Consider the following 19187-nt stretch of genomic DNA (forward strand, 5'->3'; position numbering starts at 1 on the left):
AAGTAAAAACCAAAGTCCTTAACAGTGGTGCTAAGACTCTCCCCTCATTACCTCCCTGACCTCACAAACTGCTTGCTTAGCTTTGTGTTCCAAGAAGACTCTACAAAGTCTCTCAACCTCGGTCTCTGCAGTTGCTCTTTCCTCTGCTTGGAAAACTCTTCACCACAGTGGCTTTCTCCCTCTGTCTGGGCTCAAATGCCATCTTTTCAGTCAGGCCTCTACTTGCCAAACTATTTTAAATCGTGACATTCCCCCATTCCCAATATTTCTTATTCCTCTCACCTTTTTCTCTCTAATACTTAGCACAATGTAAAGGATGACTTAGTTTACCTATTTATCTCTATTGTGTGTCTCTGCACACTAGAACATAAGTCTCTCGGGGTCAAGAATTTGTGTTCTATTTTGTATTCCAACTGCCAAGAATAGTACCTAACACATTTAGAGAGGCTCTCTGGAAATATATGTTGAATGATTGAATGAATATGTGCACACACATTTATATACTAAATAATATATAAATGAATAAAAACTTCTTATTTGTCAGCAATTGTATATAGAGAGGAAAATTGAGTGTATGGAATGTTATGCACCCCACCTTCACCACACCAGACAGATAGTATGAGTTTCTGTCTATGAGTAATACAGGAGGGCACCTCTCAACATGGACAGAATTGTTTGAAACGTAATTGGTTTCCAGTAATTGTCAAGATGCCCAAACTTTCAAATGTTTTACATAAAGAAATAAATCAGAGCCCAACAGATTCAAGGTATCTCTGTAATAATGTTATTATCATTTTCATTCTATTTTGCTTCATTGAATCAAGGAGTTGCAAAAGACTGCTAGGAATTGCTCATTATTCATAACTGACTGTCTATTTCCCACAAGCATATAAAATGTGTTCATGAATACCACACATCTCAGGTACCCCCTCCTCCCTATACTATCCCCCCAACATATAAAAATGTTTGATGTTGTTAGTTTAATGATCAAAATATTCTGTTTAGTTAACATCTGAAGACATCCATGAAAACATGCATGAGAAAATTGTATGTGTTACAGTGGAAAATGTTTTGAAAACAATTGATGTAGCTAGTCTAGGGCAGTGGTTTTCAGAGTGTTTTCTAGTGTTTCCTGGGGGTCCTTGAGATCCTTTCAGAGGATCCTAGAGGTAAAAATAATTTGGATAATAATATATACAAAGACTCTAGCTGCCTTGTTTCTCCCCCACCCCCTTTCACTTTAGTACAGTGGAGATTTCCGGAGGCCACATGATATGTGATGTAACAACAGATTGAATGTAGAAGCAGATTCTAGAATTTGGCTATATTAATTAGGCCAGGCATTAAATAAATTTGCAAAACATAAAATAATACTGCTCTTCTCACTAAGTTAACTTTGGTTTTAAAAATAGTTATTTATCAGGAAATATTTATGGGGTTATTAACATTAACATCAATGGGGTTATTTTTAATGAATTAATTTTAATTGATGAATTAATTTTAATGAATTTAATGAATTAATAAATATTTTAAACAGTTCTCAGTTTTAGTTTGGTAAATATTGATAAATTAACATATATAAACAATACTTCTTTTGAGCCTTCTATAGGTTTTAAGAGTATAAAGGGGTCCCAAGACCAAGAACTTTGAGAACACTAGTTCTAGGGTAATGTAAAATAGTCTGGGACTATTTTGTGCACCAACCCTAAGCTAGATTTCTTCCCACATGCCAGCAGTCATCTGATAACTGTGGACACAACTTTCTCATGTGTCTGGAAACAGAACAAACCAGATTCAGGAATGCACCAGTCATTACAGCTAGCAGATGAATAGAAATAAAGCCAAGAGGAAGTTTTAGAAAGCAAACTTTTCCATTTCAGTTGAAGATTTTGCTCCAAGAGCTGATATATAGCTTGGTCTCTGTCCTACCATTTGACATGTTCTTCAGTAATCAAAAATATGTACTTTTCTACTAGAATTCCTTTGTAAATAGTAGTAGACTAGACAGTTTTTCTGGTGCTCTTCCTTTACCTAATGTGATAATCAGTTCTCTCTCTTTGGCTCATTCTTAGTGCTTCTACAGCAGCCGTGGAAGTTACAACTGAGTTATGACAGTTGTATGCCTGGGAAAAAGCCCAGGACAAAACAGTCATTGAGTCAGATTTTATAGTTTGTAACGGCAAGCACGCCTTTCCTAACCCTGATTGTATCTGTACATGATGTATGTATTGATTTTTAGATGTCTTATATTGACAATATTAGCTATTATATTATTTCCAAAGTCCATGCTTATTTCGTTGGACATGACCTCATTGAGCATTGTATTGAATAAATGCTTTATTTTATTTATTGGCAGAATCATTTATTATTTTAAAGCTAGATTATTATTTTAATAAAACTGACACTTAAACAGCGCTCCCTATTACATTAAGGAAATAGCTTACAGTCATACAGGCAGCAAATATGTTTTGCAATACCACATTTGCCTCCAAATGGTTAGGTTAGGAAATCAATGTTAAATGGTTTTATAATCGTGCATATTTGAATTTTTATTTATTTATTTATGGAATTATATGCCTATCAATGATCAGTTTAATACAACTATAACCTAGAAACTTGAAATACTTTTCACAGTGGTGTGTCAGGGTCCTGTTTGGAAAACAGACACCACCCTAAGTATTTCAAACAAAGGGAATTTAATGCAGTGAACTGCATTAAAAGTATTATGAAACTGGAGGACCAAAAGAGGGAAGATGAGGATACCCTGAAATCAGTAACTGCAGAAACTCACTAACTCTCCTAAGGTTGGAGGAGCAAAGGCTTTATTGATGTTCCCAGGAGCCTAGTCTTATACCCCCATAGGCTGCCATAGAGCACTTCTGTATGAATTGCTGCAGTAGGAAGCCAGGACCCATATGCTCGCTGAGCCTACAGGAATGCAGGAACTCACGGCAACCAGCAGTCGCCAACCCCACCACTGCCAGAGCCAGGAACAAGAAAAGAATCACATTCTCCCTCCCCCTCCTATTTTCATATCAGTACCTTCCATCGAAAGAACCACGCAGGAAACCAGTGGTCAGTGGATTCTGGAAAATAACTTTCCCAGCTCCTTTAGATATAAAGCAGAATACACAAGTGCTAATGTGAGGTTGGGCATCAACAGGCAAGGAATTTGCTGCAACTCTGACTAGAACTGAGTTTCTCCTTTTGTTCTTCCCATTGTCCCTGATATCCATAGGGGTCCCTGAGATTCTAGGAAATATTACTTCATCCTTGTAAGTGGAGGATGTGAAATTCTGGGACTTTTACAGAGAGTTTTGGAATACAGACCCTCTCCTCCTTTGGATGGCATCAAGTGCAGGTGTCACACCTTTAACTGCCTCATCCATATTGTTACCCTGAGGAAAACTGGCTGAAGATGAAACTGATAGATGGAGGACAGCAAGACTTAGAGAATGGCAGAGGCCTCATTGAAGCACATTGAAAAGCTGTCTTTTCTCTGAACTTCTCAATTATGTGAGCTCACATATAGCCCCTATATTGTTTGTCAGTTTGAGTTAGCTTTTCGTGTAGTATTTGCAACAAGAAACAACCTGACACATGATTCAGTTCCTAGTGCTGGCAATGAACAATCCCATAGTCTAGCTACAAACTTTCATATTTCTGGCTCTCACACTTTCACAATCCTTCTAAACTGTTAGAAACATAAGGCAAGTGTGAAAAAAACTTTTTTGCACAACTGATACATCTTTCAACCTTCCACAGAGTACATAGAAAAAAAAAAGATAATGACAAGGAGAAACTGCATGATAGTTTAAGGCTGAATCAATGGATATACAATAAACTTTATATCTATAAGAGAAGATATACCTTATATTCAAATGTCCATGTAATAATTACCAAACAGAGAAAGAGAAAAAAAAAACTCATATACTTAGACTGCAAAGAATATTTCAATAAATTTCTCAAAAGTTTATTGGACCATATTTTTCTGATAAACAATGTAGTTAAATTCGGTATTAATAACAAAGTATTAAATGGGAAAAATTCATTTCAAAGTTCCAAGTAAAGTCTCTAAATCTTGGACCAACAATAAAATCAGTATTATAATTCGAGACAATCTTAAAACAAGGATAACAAGAACACAATGTATTAGCATTTTTTGAACATGGGCAAAACTAACCTCAGAGAAAATTTCATAAACTTAAAATGTTTTATTACTAAAAATAAAGAACAAATCCAAGAATTTTTAAAAGGACACAAGAATAGAGAAATAAAATCCTAGATATAAAAATCAAAGTAGAATCAATAGTCCAAAAGTTTTGTTTGATTTAAAAATAAATGCACAATATAATAGATAAATTTGGACAAATTTTATTAAGAAAAGATGTAAAATATAAATAAGCATTATTAAGAATAAGAAAGAAAAACAGTCATATATAATGGAAGAAGTTAACATCACTTGAAAACACTATACTAATAAATTTGAAAATTCCAGTGACATGAATAACTTGTAACATACTAATTTTTTGTACACACAGAAATTTTTCCTACACTTTGGACTAACTGTGCCTTCTACATAAAATCTTGCTATGGTCTGAATAACTGTGTCTCCCCAAAACTCATGTTGAAATCCTAAATTCATAAAGGTGATGATGTTAGTGGGTGGGGCCTTTGGGAGGAGATTAGGTCGTGAGGGTGGAGCCCTCATGAATGGGATTAGTGTTCTATAAAAGAGACCCTGCAGAGCTCCCTAGCCCTTCCACCTGTGAGGCTGCAAGGAGAGGTCTGCAACCTGGTAGAGAGCTCTCACCCAATCATGCTGGCACCCTGATCTTGGACTTAACAACCTCCAGAACTGTGAGTAGTAAGTTTCAGTTGTTTATAAGCTAACCGGTCAGTGGTATTTTGGTATAGCAGCCCAGATGGACTAAGACAAACTTCTTCCCCTGGATCTTTGGTGGTTCTTTCTTGTCAATGATGTCTTCACCTTAAATGTCACTTCCACAGAGAAGTTTTTTTCTGACTACTCATAATTCTCCAACCGTCCCTCAGCCTGTCATTCTCTATCATATCACATTCTTAATTTCACCAAAGCATTTTTTGTTACATGATATTTGAAAAATTTATTTCTTGGTTTATTATCTGTTTTTGCTTCTGAGAATGTAAGTTCCTTGAGAATAGAGGCCTTGTATGTATTTACTGACCAAAGCTCATAAAACAGAGGCACATAGCTGGTATCAATAAAAGGCTTAAATAAATAAAATAATTTTTTAGGAAAGTAAAAAGTGATAAGAATCACAAAACATATATCCAATAATCATGGAATTACTTCAAAAAATAGTTCCAAGCCATGACAGTTTTAATGTTGAGCTCTTTAAACTTTCAATAAATGGAAACTCTCCATGTTATATAAAATGTTTGATAGCCCAGAAAATGATGCCCACTTATTCAGTTATACATTTAGAAAACCTAAAAGAATAACTTGCAAAATTCTTAGAACTAGAAAAAACTTAAGTCAAATATTTAGATATAAAATAGATTATAAAAATTAATATTTTATTAAAATAGTAAAATAAGTATTATTTATTTTATTAATATTATTTAAAATTTCAAATTAGTAAGGATTTACTTTGAATTTAAAATTTCAAATCAAAATCTGAAAGGATATTGTTGGAGATGGACAAGTTAGTCTTAAATTTACCCAAATGTGCAGGAAATAATTGACAGCTGCTAGTAAACAAGTGTACAGTGTTTGATGAAGGAAGAATAAGATCTTAACAAGAAAGGCTGTGTGTTTTCAACAAACAGTTTTGGGGAAAAATTGCATACTGGGAGGAAAACATATCTACTCTCCATCTCTTATACTGTAAAGCAAAGATTGCAAGCTGGCCACCCTTGTACCATAATTGGGCCACAAATGTATACTGTCTGTTGCATTGTATTTTAAAAATCAGAAAATTTTACATCAAAATATAAAAGTTAAAAAAAAAACAGCTTGAGAAGAAAAAGTAAATTGGAAGATAGAGCAGTGCTGGACCCACATTCCCAGATGGCAGCAATTGGCAGGAGCAGAGGAGTGGTGGCCCTCCTGGTGCTCAGCAATTTGGCACAGTTCTTCCTGCCTCCCATTTTATGCCAGCTTGCCTCACGCATTTAGACGAGTGGCTCCAGTCCTGTAGCCATTTGAGATTAAAAACTCTGGATGGATCAAGAGTTAGATATAAAAGATAAAGCCATGAAATAAATTAGAAGAAAACACAGGTGGATATTTAACTGGTTCTTGTGAGTTGGCCTAACTCGGGTTATTTTTGTTAAAGAATGGTAGCCTCCAAGGGTTAGAGGTAAGTGAAGGTTAACTATTTCCTCACAACCTCTCTATCAGATTATAGAGAAAGCAATTCTCAGACCAAATTCTTCCCCACAAGCAGCCATGTATCCAATTTTTATTAGAAAGTAGGCAAAACATCTCAGGGATCAAGTCTTGGTGTCATCCCTAAGCAAACAGGATATAGGGCTCCCTAAATTCTTACATACATTTAAGAAAGGGTAGGAAGTGTCTCTGAAATTTTTTATCCAACATACATATCTCAAATGCCATTAGCTTCACCAATAAGAACTCATCTCCCCAACAAAAATCCTTTTCTACCATTTGTATATTGATTAGCAAAAGTTCTGTTGGTGATGAGAGACAAGCTAGCTGAAGCATTGGGGTTCTTTGGAGTGTGGCCTTTCTGACTGAGTGCTAGCTGATCACCATTTGGATGGGACATTCTAATTAGGGCAAATAGCTACACATAACAAGTAGCTTAAGCCAAGTAGCAAATACATTGTAGCACACTGTCTCTGCTCAAGTTCTTTAAAGTGAACTATAGATACTACAACACTGGCATTTTGCAGAAAAGCACTTTCCAAGCATAAAAGAAATGGAAGAAATTACAGTGGAAAAGGAAGGTATTTGATACCATAAAAATGACAAGTTTCTGTACATCAAAAATACCATAAATTAAGAGTGGAATGAAAGCTGTTGGAAATATTAGAGCAGTTATTTCCTAAGTGAAATATGTATTGTGTTTATTATACATACATAAATGTACACATTTATATGTATTACATATATATGTGTGTGTTTCTAGCTTCCTCTTTGTCTTTTTATATGAATCTCATTATGCAAGATATGGTTACATGGATTTTCACTAAATGCTTGCTTTGGACTAAGCTGTTTCTTTCACTCCAGCATTCTCATCTGGCTTCTATGCTATGTTGCCCCTGCTGATTCTCTTGAGTGTTACTCTGCTGGCCACAGACCATCTATTGGTCACCATTGAGGAAACCCCATCCTGATCTTAAGCAAAGAAGAAACTCCTGCAGTCCAAATAACTGGGTTTTATTGTTTTGTTGTTGGGGAGGGCAGGTTTTTTTGGGGGGGTTGTTTTGTTTTTTGGTTTTTTACCATGCACCAATTACGCACCACTCACTCAGAGGTACCTTCCATGAAACGGAAGGACTCCACAACCACTGTCACGGATACAGGAAGCTCCAGAAAGTAGCTTATCTTTCTTCATTGTTGCTATTGCACCTCGCACAGCACACAGAGATTCCCAGAAGCCCCCACAGGCAGGAGTAGTTCTAAGATAACATCTTGGCGTCAGCATGATGCCTGCAGCTCCAGAGAGTGAAGAAAGACCCTTCCTCTTCCAGACAGAGGCCTATCTCATTTCCTCCTCTAGCATTAACCACTTCCTAGAATGACTGATCTTGAGAAAATCCTTTCTCTTGCTAAAAAAATCATGGTCTTGCACCAAGATTCAACTTGTAATCACAGTGCTGTTCTACATTGGTACATTTCTCAAAACCTGTGTTATTCAGTCATGCACTGGACATCTGTTGTTTAAGGCTGCCAAAAATCCACTTCCCTTTCTTTTGAAATGGTACCCTGAACTTACATTGGGAAAACTATTCCTTCACTATTGGATGCAACCACGGAACTATCAATCAATATGTCCCTATTTCCCCTGGCCAAGGGATGGACATGCGATCCAAGCTATACCAATCAGATCCTTTCCTCTCCTTGGAATTTGAAGCTCATATGGAATGTGGGAAAAGGTAGAAAAAACAGTTGGAGTGCATCAACTCCATCTGGCTGTGACTGTCCATTCCTTTTCATTTTCCCCATAGAAACCTTGGCTTTTGACTTTTCCAAGACTGACTCTGAGGTTGTGTAAAGATGTCCCATGTTCTTCAATCCTCCAATATATTCCTCTGTGCTTGTTAGGCTGGGTTGATTTTTGTTTCTTGCACCTAAAAGTCTAAGTGATACAAGTTCTACTCATGATAACATTTTTATGTAAGTGTGCTTTTTCTCTAAATTTCCTGTTACTCAGTTGCATCTATCCACCAGGATAGAATCCTACACTGATCTTACCAACACCATTCACTGATCTGGTCTACTTTCTCTTGAGATGCTGGATCTATCCCAGGATGAGGCTAAGATCAGATCATGCCTAGAATGTGGTTATTGAGGTGAAATAGCTGTCATGTCTCATTTCCAAATGATAATAGTTTTTTTGCTTTTTCATTGCCTCAAATCAAATGCACTCTTTGAGTCCCTGAAGGAAAGAGAAGAAAATGAATGAAAGTAATGACCAGTGATGTAGAGGGTCTCCTTTCCCCTGTCTTTGCCACCTGGCAGGAAGGAATAGGCCAATGCAGGTATAATCAGGGCTGAGGTTTATGAGTTCTGGGTGAAAAATTGAGTTTATCTTTGGGAAAGACACTCCCTTATTTTGTGTCAGGCTTCTTAAAAATGTCTCTAAGTATTTCTTTAATCTCTTTAACCATAGGTCTAAAGCAGAAACCTGCCTGTGAGACAATAGAAAAAAATTATATATATATATATATATATGTGTGTGTGTGTGTGTGTATATATATATATATATATATATATATACACATGTATATATCTGCACCAGGTTCCTGGCACAAATCTAAAATTCTTACAACTTCCTAAGTGATAAAAGAACTAGGAGTGTCCTTTTGTCTAATATTTGGTGTTTGATCCTATTCCTGACACAGAGTTCCTAAATCCCTTGGAATTTCCTGGGTGATAGCAGTGTCTTTTATTCTAACGCAGTGACTCTTGGTGGGCTCCTCAATGTGGGCTGGTCACTGGAAAGACCAAGACATGATTAGAAGTTTAGAATTTTCAGCCCCACCTTCTATCTTCCAGGAAGGGGAGAGGGGCTGGAATTGAGTTGATGATAATCGTGTCTACATGATGAAACCTCCATAAAAATCCCAGAGGTACCAGGTTCAAGGAGCTTCTGGGATGCTAAACAAAGTGGAGGTGCTGGGAGAGTGGTGTGCCCGGAGAGGGCTTGGAAACCCCACAATCCTTCCCACATACCTTTCCTTATGCATCTCTTCCATCTGGCTGTTCATCTGTATTCTTTGTCATATTCTTTTATAATAAATTGGTAAACAGTAAGTAAACTGTTTTCCTGAATTCTGTGAACAGCTGTAGAAAATTAATTGAACCTGAGGATGGGGTTATGGGAACTCCAATTTACAGCTGATCAGTCAGAAGTACAGGTAACAACCTGTACCCTAGACTTGCTATTGGCCTCTGAGGATGGGGGCAGCCTTGTGAGACTGAGCCCTTAACCTGTGGCGTAAGATGCTATCTCCTAGCAGATAGTGTCAGAATTGAGTTAAATTGTAGGACACCCAGCTGGTGTCACAGAATTGCTTGGTGTGTGGAAACCCCCCCATAGCTGATGTCAGAAGTATTGTGAGTCTGATAGTAATGTGAGAGTAAAGGAGAAACACAGGGGTAATATAGGTTTTCTTTATATTACCCATTATTCTTGGAAAAGCCATTTTCATATTTATATATCGCATGTTTTACTCTTCCATATGATTTTTAGGATTATTTCTAAATTCCATAAAAAACCTGTTGGGGTTGTTTGTATTATACTGGATCAATAGCATAGGGTTACCCAATAAAATCCAAGATGCCAAGCTAAATTTGAACTTCAGATAATCAACAAATATATATATTTGTATAATTATTATATATATACAATAATTGTTTTGGTGCGAGTGCATCCCATACAATATTTGGGATAATATTATATACAATAATATAATAATAATACAATAATAATACAATAATATCCCATACTTATACAAAACAGTTTTTTAAATTATTTATTTGAAATTGAAGTTTAATTATTTTCTATTTTAATTTGATAACTCTGGCAACCTAATTTGGGAAGAAATGATATCTTTAAATACTGTCATCCTTTTCACAAACACTCTATCCTCTCCATCTATTTAGTGTTTATATCACTAAATCATTAGGGTTGTATATCTGGCTTATTGTGTTAGATTTATTCCTAAGTGACTTAAAATTTTTTAAGTTATTGTAAATGAGAAAATTTGTTATTGCAGAGGAATCCTATTGATTTTTGTATAGTGATCTCATATTTAGCACCCTTGTTGAACTTTATTAATTAATTTGTCTATAAAGTATCCTGAATTTTTGTATTTACAATAACATCACTTAAAAAGAATGAGCTTTATTTCTTGCTTTCTAATCCATATCCTTTTATTTCTTTTATTATTTTACTGCATAGATAGGATCTCCAATACAAAGCTGAGTAGAAGTGGTAATAGCAGGTATTTTTATCTTGTTCCTAATTTTTAAAAATCTATAATTTTATCAAAACTATTATGTTTATTGAAGACTTTTAATAGATAATTCTTATCAGGTTAAAATTTTTCTATTTCTACTTTGCTAAGAGTTAATTATTATTATCATGAATGGATATTTAAACTTATCAAAAATACATTCTGTACCTATAGAGATCATCATACAGTACTTTTCTCCTTTAATTCGTCAGTGTGGCAAACAGAGTAACAGATTTCCTCATATTCTCAACTTAGTCAAGGCACACACAGAAACAAACACACACAAACATTGGTGGATTCCATTTGTTAGTAGTTTGTTTAGAGCGTTTTTATCCCATGTGACATTAGCTTATAATTTTTCTTTCTTGTAGTGTTTATATCTGATTTTGGAGTGAAGGCTTTCTTGGCTTTATAAAATGAAATCACTAGAGAGGAATTTCTGTTTTTACTGTCCTCTAAAATAGTTTGTATAATTTTAGGTTGATCTTTTCCTTGAAACAAAATTCTCAAACTTCAGCCTGCATCGTGTACAGATCCATCGGCTCACACCCAGGGTGGCTAATTTAGTGGGTATGAAGTGGAACTTGAGAATGTGCAGTTCTAACAAGTTCTCAGGTGATGCTGATGCTTACGTTCTGAGGGCTCGACTTTAAAAACCACTGCTTTAAGTATTTGGTAAAATTTACTTATAAAATCTCATGGGCCAAGTTGTTTGTTTCATTCTATTTTCTTAAGTAATGGGTGAATTTGAAACTATCAATATTAATTCACTATCTTAATGACCTAATTCTAGTCTACTTTCCTTTTGGGTAGATTTGGTAAGTTATAGTTCTCTAAGAAATTGTCCACATTTTCACTTATGTTGACAGAATTATTCAGGATATTCTCTCACAATGTTTTAAATCTTTAGTACATTGTGCTCTGTTTTTCAATTCTAATATTATTTGTTTGTGACTTCTCTCCAGTGGTGTGCTGGAGCTGGATTGTACCAGCTTCCCAGAGCCAACTCTGTGTATCTCTTCCCAACATGTGCACAGTGACATCATGTCGGTAGATTAAAATCAGAAATAGTGGGAATATTTCAACTATGGAAATCAGAAATCTTACAAATTAGCGCCTACCTCCACCCCAGAGAAAGCTGATTTACCAGCATAACTCCTTCCCTCTCTCTTTCTTTCTTTCTCTCTCCACTCCCTTCTCTCCCTTTTTCCCTCCTGTTCTCTCTCTCTTCCATCAAACTTGTTATATATTTTTCTATTTTATTAGTTTTATCAAAAAATAATTTTTTGAATTATTTGATTCTCTGGTTTGTATCTTTGTTTCTTATATTAATAGATATTTGATCTTAGTTTTATTATTCTCCTTATCTATTTCTAGGACTTATCCTGTTATTACTTTTCTGTTCTTGGAAGGATGACGGGCTCATTAATTCTTAGTTTTTCTTGTTTTGTAATATATACATTTTAAGCCTATATATTTTCCTCTGAAAACTGTTTTGATTGCACAAGTTTTGCTCTATGGGAGTCTAGTTGTAATTCATGACTTAATACTTAATAATAAATACTGTCTGTTATTATTTCTTCTTTGACTCATGACTTATCTAGAATTGTGCTCGCTTAAATGTCCAGATATCTGTTACTATGATTTTGATTTGTTTGTTAATTTTTTAGGGTATACATTATTGGTTTTTCATTTTGTAGCAGAGTAGTTATGGAATGTGGTATATGTTATTCATTTTGGGGGCATTTGTTGAGAATACTTTGTTGTCTGAAGCCTAATCAACCTTTGAAAATGTCTTATTAGAGCTTAAAAAGAATGTGCATTCCCTAATTGTTGTCTAAATTATTAATGTTGTTGCTCACTTCTTTAAAAAATGTTTTAACATTAACTATCAGTAACTATGCATTAACTGTCAGTTTCTGGGAGAAGGGTGTTAAAATTTTCCACTGTGCAAAACTTTGTCACACTTCAATCTTCCTCTTTGCCTTTGAATCCCAGCCCCTATGATATATCTCGTTGAATACTCCATGGGCCAAGACCTAGCTTCAACTTCTCTCTCTACTATTGCTTTAGTTCTATGTTTATGGCTCCTGGAGTCTTCTTGTCTTCCTTTCAAGCTGAGAGTTGTGTTAAGCTATTTAAAAAATATTTCATTCGGAATTTTCTTTATGGTAAGAGGGAAGCCATTAATGCCAGCTCAGTTCGCTGTGTTTGTGCATGCTCTTCTTCTGCTTTCCAATTCTGCCTTGAATTTCTTTTAACTAAGATAAAAATTCCAACTTTTATCTTTATCAATTCCTTTCCTCTGTATCTTATTTTCATTTACTATATTCTTTTTTCTAATCTCTTGGATTGGACCCTTATTTTCCTGTCATTATTTTGTACTAATTTTGTGAAAGCACTCAAGAGTTTTGGTTTCTCTATGAGGAATTTTTTAAGGAGAGGTATATGTCTTGAATATAATTTTCTTAGTTTCCATTTGTAGCATTGCTCTTTGTCTGTTCTTCTGTATCTGTTTTTTAATCTAGAGATATATGATGACAAGAGAGCTGTAAGGCAGAATTGAGAAAAAGGAAACACTGCCAAGAAATATCACATACATCTTTTTTAAAAATTTTTTATAAGGGTATCGTTGATTTACAATGTTGTATTAGTTTCAGGTGTACAGCAAAGTGAATCTGTTATACATATACATATATCCACTCTTTTTTAGCTTCTTTCCCCATATAGGCCATTACAAAGTATTGAGTAGGGTTCCCTGTGCTATACAGTAGGTCCTTAATAGTTATCTATTTTATATGTAGTAGTGTGTATGTGTCAATCCCAATCTTCCAATTTATCCCTCCCCCGCCTTACCCCCTGGTAACCATAAGTTTATTTTCTACATCTGCAATTCTATTTCTGTTATGTAGATACGTTCATTTGTAACCTTTTTTTAGATTCCACATATAAGCGATATCATATGATATTTGTCTTTCTCTGTCTGACTTACTTCACTCAGTATGACAATCTCTAGGTCCATCCATGTTGCTGCAAATGGCATTATTTTGTGTTTTTTTTATGGCTGAGTAATATTCCATTGTATATGTGTACCACATCTTCTTCCATTCCTCTGTTGATGGATATTTAGGTTGCTTCCATGTCCTGGCTATTGTAAATAATGCTGTAGTGAACGTTGGGATATATGTGTCTTTTCGAATTATGGTTTTCTCCAGATATATGCCAAGGAGTGGGATTGCTGGATCATATGGTAATTCTATTTTTAGTTTTTTAAGGAACCTCATACTGTTATCCATAGTGGCTGTACCAGTTTACATTCCCACCAACACTGTAGGAGGGTTCCCTTTTGTTCATACATTTATTTATTCTTAGTAGATTTCTTGATGATGGCCATTCTGACCAGTGTGAGGTGATACCTCATTGCAGTTTTGACTTACATTTCTCTAATAATTAGTGATGTTGAGCATCTTTTCATGTGCTTTTTAACCATCTCTATGTCTTCTTTAGAAAAATGTCTATTTAGATCTTCCACCCATTTTTTGATTGGGTTGTTTGTTTCTTTTGATATTGAACTACATAAGCTGTTTGTACATTTGGAGATTGATCCCTTGTCAGTTGCTTTGTTTGCAAATGTAATATCACATACATCTTGGTGAAAATTAACAGTTTTCAGAGTTTCAAAGTAAATCTTTAAAAGCTAAGTCCTTCATGTGTCTATAAATTCTCAGAATTTTAAAAGGGGAAATCAGCTTTTATTTACGTTTTTAAAAGTTTATGAGCACATAATTATTTGTTTAAAAATACACTTTAAAATTTTTAACTAGAAGTTCCTCTTCTAGTCAAGATGAACTAATAGAGACCAGATTTTACCCACATCTATTGTCTTAAACAACTACAAAAAGAGACACACAGGAAATGCAAGTTTTTGGACATTGGATAGCAAATAGCACAGGACTATGACCCCTGAGAGAAGGGAAATAAGCAGTGCAAGACTTACGTTTTCACCAGCTTATTGCGCAGAGACAGTTTTCATGCTGCAATACAGTTATAGGAACCTGAACAGCCTAAGAGTCTTGCTAAGTTGAGGAGAAAAAAAGTAAGAGTTTGGGGGGCTGAGTTGGCTAGAATTTGCTCGTGAAATTTCTGAAGAGAAAAAACCTATGCAAAAAGAGTTCCAGAGGTTTTCAGAGGGATCTCTTGAGTCTTTAGCTGAGAAGCGACCTACACATAAATAAGAGAAAAACTATCTGAGGAACATAGAAAGAACCACCATGAAGGAGTAGGCAGAATAATTCCTAGAAATCACTCAGGGTTGGGAATTGTTTATGTTCATATCAACAAACATGTAAAGACCATACAACACAGAGTTCATCAGAAAGAATTCTCAGTAGAGTATCACCTTAGTGGGACTACATTAGCCCTAGACTGAAGGCTGCTTTGGATACTGTTCAACAGTATCCTTCACTCTAAATACTATGAGGTAGCCAAACACATGGCACTCAACAATGGACAGAGGAGATTGGCAGAGGTTTATTGGCCACGTATACTCACAGCTTGGGAGTGGACACCATATGCCATGCAGGGACACATGGGGGCTGAGCCTGGGGACAAAGTAACCCCAAAGGGCTGGGGGGAGCAATTTCCAGGCCATGAAGAAGGGAGGAAATTTTTAAATTGAAAGACATTAATCACCAAAGCTCACTCAAGCAGGAATAAATTTGAATACCTCTGTATCTGTTAAAGAGATAGATTGTAGTTATAACACTTCCCACAAAGATAATTCCAGCCTCATCTTGCTTACCTAGTGAGGGAAAAACAACATTAATTCTACACAAACTATCCCAAAAATTAATGAGTAAGGAATACTTTCCAACTTGTGCATTAAAGTGATACCAAAACCAGGCATTCCAAGAAGCTAAACAAAACAAACAAATAAGAAAAACCACTCATCAATATGCCTCCTAAGCATCTATACAAAAAATCCAAACAAAATTTTATCAAATTGAGCCACTAAATATATTAAATGGGTAATACATCATAATCAAGTGGGCTTTATCCCCGGAATATAAAGCTGGTTTAACAGAAAATAAATCAATGTATTCACTAAATTACAAGATAAAAAAGAAAAATCATATCAAAAACATCTCAACAAATGGAAAAAGCACTTGACAAAATTCGACATCTATTCCTGATAAAAATACTCAGCAAAGAAATAACACAAGCATACTCCCAGAGCCTGAAAAGGAAATCCATAAAAACCTACAGCTGACATAATACTTAATGGAAAAAGAACAAATGTTTTCCCTCTAAAGTCAGAAACAAGACATAAATATTGGCTCTTCCTAAATCCATCATTGGGAGGAAGGGCTACATCATGACGGAGTTGCATATCTGGAGTGAAATTTCCCTCATTTATAACTGTGAGAGCACATGCAAGTGCCTAATTGTTTATTGCTCAGTGATAGAATGAATAGAAAGGTCACATACTGCCAGATTCCATACCCTGAGAAAACCATAATTCAAAAAGAGACATGTATCATAATGTTCATTGCAACACTATTTACAATAGCCAGGACATGGAACCAACCTAAATGTCCATCAACAGATGAATGGATAAAGAAGATGTGGCACATATATACAATGGAATATTACTCAGTCATAAAAAGAAACAAAACTGTATTATTTGTAGTGAGGTGGATGGACCTAGAGACTGTCATACAGAGTGAAGTAAGTCAGAAAGAGAAAAACAAATACCGTATGCTAACACATATATAGGGAATCGAAAAAAAAACGGTACTGATGAAGCTAGTGGCAGGGCAGGAATAAAGATGCAGACATGGAGAATGGACTTGAGGACATGAGTGGGGGGGAAGGGGAAGCTGGGACGAAGTGAGAGAGTGGCATGGACATATATACACTACCAAATGTAAAATAGCTAGCTAGTGGGAAGCAACAGCATAGCACAGGGAGATCAGCTCGGTGCTTTGCGATGACCTAGAGGGGTGGGATAGGGAGGGTGGGAGGGAGATTCAAGAGGGAGGGATATGGGGATATATGTATGCATACGGCTGATTCACTTTGTTGTACAACAGAAACTAACACAGCATTGTGAAGCAATTATACTCCAATAAAGATGCATATATGTAAAAAAGGAATACAACCTTTCCATGCTTCCCTTTATTTAATAACTTTTGGTTAACTTGACAATTTGTAACAAATGATGAATATATTTTGTATCCCAAATTCTACCTAGCATTGATTCAAATTCCATGTAGTATTATCCCAAAGCCTATGTGTTTTGTTTTAAGAGAAAATGATTTTTTTAGGGAGGTTACAGTGAAAAAATTAATAAAACACTGGTCTGGAATCAAAAGTTCTGATTGTGGTCTTGGTTCCACCATTTAGGCAATTACCTTATCCCTTCTTGGCCTCAATTTCTCATCCAATAAATAAGTAAAGGGCTAGACTAAAAGGCCCTCTAATTCTCTTCCAGGTTAGAGGTGTGTTTTTGTTTGTTTGTTTGTTTTATTTTAATAAGTACTTAGAACAGTATCTCTCATACTTTAGCATGCCTCAAAATCACCCAGTGAATTTGTACACAGATTCCTGATTCCTGCATCCAGAGATTCTGATTAAGTAGATCTGTGGTGAAGTCAGATACTTTGTATTTCTGACAAGTTCTGAGGTCATGATGTTATTGCTGGTCTTCAGACTACACTTGGAGTAACTCTTGTCTAAACTCTAGAAATTATACTAGTTGCAATTCTGTTTCAAGACACTAGATGATATATTTTTGGATTAAAACTAGTCAGAAATACTTTAGTAAGGATATGTGTTTTAAATAGTCCATCATAAAAAAATATTTCTGTTGCTATAAAAAGTCAGTATTTATTGTTTTATATTATCATCTGGTTTTGGCTGGTTAATGAAGTACATGATTGGTTTATTTGTATGGGTTAGCAAATTTAATCTCTTTTATTGAATAACTTTTATATACAAAGTCTTTTGATTTGTATTTTGGTTTGTATTTTGAACATAGGTTAAGGGTCTTCTATCTTTCATGAATTCATTAGCAAGTGGGGAAGGCAGGCAAAAACACAAACAACTTTAAATAAAGCATCGAATTAAGATGTCAAAATAGTTCTTAAGAAAGCACAACATTACCCCCCTTACAAACAAGGGAGAATGAAGGAGAGATTAATTCTAACTGGAGGGTACAGAGAGGAGGAAACAAATAATATGTTATGACCTGATGACCAGATTCTGTTAATAAAGAAAATAGGAACTGCCAGATTAAGGGAACCTATATAATAGATATGGGGACCTATTTTAAATTCTCTTCTATATTAGAAGGCAACTAACATATTTGGAACTTTCTTTTGCAGTACTACATGCATTTTTCAAGTGTATTACTTTTAAATACATTAGGAAAAATTAAGAAATAACACCAAGCAGTCATCGCGGTCATAAAAAGTCACTTTTAAATCTATTACAAAGATTTAAAGATTTTAAATCATTAACAATAATGTCTTCTAAATTTTCGTGTTCATGAAGAGGATAAGCAAACATAATTAGTCAACTCAGACACTGGTCAAATCAAATTTACAGTAGAATGAACGATATTTCTAAAAATAAATTTTGGTAAAAACCACAATGTAACATATATTTTCTGATTTAATACAATACATAATCATATGAGTTATACATATAAACTATTCACATAATATCTGTGTAATTATGAGTTACACACATAAAATAAATAAAATACTTAGAAATTAAGGTTCTAGAGGCAAAGAGTTTCAACCAGATCCTAGGGCTGCACCTATGAGTTTTATTCTTTTATTCTAGTTCTCTACTTGCTTTATGATATTAAGAATTGTTGTGATATTCATAATGATTGCTATAATTTGTTGAATGACTATTATGTGCTATCCACATAATATACATTTTCTTGAATAATCCCAACAATCCCAGAAAATAAGTAGTACTAACTTCATATTAAATATGGAATAAACAAGTCACCTTTCAAATGGTATGGTAGATTTATACTTGACACCAGAGTGAGTACTTTGCCCACATCAATTACTTTATTTCGAACTATTCTGTTTTTGCCTTGGAAGAAGAAAATTCTGCTGATTTAATTACTTATCAGTCAGTCCTGTTACCAGGCACGTATCCACTGCTTCCTTTGTGTGTGTCTTCTCGTGATGGTGTTATGTACTAGTAATGAATCGCATGTGCCCAGACATATTTACAGAATGAAGATGTATCAGAAATACAAAGGACAATGAAACATACCAGAACTGACAATCTTAAAAACATGGCTGTAGAGTCTGAACTAGAAAGCTATGTAGGAAGTCAAGCCAATATGCACAATGTAAACATGTGATTTAGGACCTGAAGACAACCTTTTGGGCCAAGTAATGCAGCATGTTTAGTTAGTTCTAAATGAAGTATGGGACTGCAACCACGTAGTCTGTCATTTTCTTTCTTTC

The sequence above is a fragment of the Balaenoptera musculus genome, chromosome 12 (assembly GCF_009873245.2).
Source record: "Balaenoptera musculus isolate JJ_BM4_2016_0621 chromosome 12, mBalMus1.pri.v3, whole genome shotgun sequence".
NCBI lineage: Eukaryota > Metazoa > Chordata > Mammalia > Artiodactyla > Balaenopteridae > Balaenoptera > Balaenoptera musculus.